We start from the raw sequence: 1,048 nt of genomic DNA, 5'->3' as shown, positions 1-1,048 counted from the left end.
CTGTGATGAGTTGCCTTTAAGGCTCTCAGCTTTTATAGTTTAACTGTACCAAAACAGAGAAGAGTATGGGATTACTATTAGGGGCAACTAATATGGTCCCTGGGGAGCCTCAAAGAGTTATTGAATAAAAATAACAATTTAGTCCTTCAAAGATGTTTGTTAATAATGAGAACAAACTGTTTTTGAAATATGAGAGTATTTTGAAAATGGGTATTTGTCCATTGTTATGTGAGTTCACTACTGAAAACATGTCTCTGTAAAAACCCTCATACTTAACAAATGGAATTTTCTATCCTGTTTACCAATTTTTATTAACTGTCTATTGGTGTTGAAATTTTCCTTATATTTGAATTTTCTCTAAATTATTGAATTGCCTAGTGATCAAAGGCAGTCTTCATGTTTTGAAACTTATCTACAATTCATTGTCACCCCTTTTCTCATTTCTTGATACCAAATTAGGGATTTTTTAAAACTACTATTTTCTACAAAACATTTGTGCTACATCTTAGCTGTGGCATTTGGGACCCTTAGTTGCAGCATGTGGGATCTAGTTCCCTGACCAGGGATGGAATCCAGGCCCCCTGCAATGGAATCTCAGCCACCAGACCACTAGGAAAGTCCCCCAAATTAGGGATGAAAGAATGAATTTTGGAATTAAGTATTTCCAAAGGTAAGAAAAATTATTTCATTTCATAAGCTAGCCTGGTTAAGTTTTTTTCCTCATAGCTTCTAATGAGCTACAAATAACTCCTCAGTGCCAGCACCCAAGCATGGTCCACCAAGTTCACCTTCAAGTGTCAATGTTTCTGGTAATAATGATTTCTAGAACTCAAGACACTGAAATACATTTTTTTGTGTTTTGTGTGAAAATGAGGTTTTTAAAAGCAATATTATGGAAATCTTTTAATAGACAATACATAAAACCAGTGTACCTAATTTATAATGCTAAATTTTCAAATTCTCAAAATTTTACTTGAAATTAGTTTTCACTGACATAAAGCAAATTCACTATTCATAATTCTTAGAAAACAATTATGAACACAGTATG

This window comes from Bos grunniens, chromosome 4, assembly GCF_055505025.1.
Source record: "Bos grunniens cultivar Pamir isolate PY7600 chromosome 4, Bosgru_T2T1.0, whole genome shotgun sequence".
NCBI classification, from domain to species: domain Eukaryota; kingdom Metazoa; phylum Chordata; class Mammalia; order Artiodactyla; family Bovidae; genus Bos; species Bos grunniens.
The sequence above is the reverse complement of the archived record's forward strand: the minus strand, read 5'-3'. Positions refer to the sequence as shown.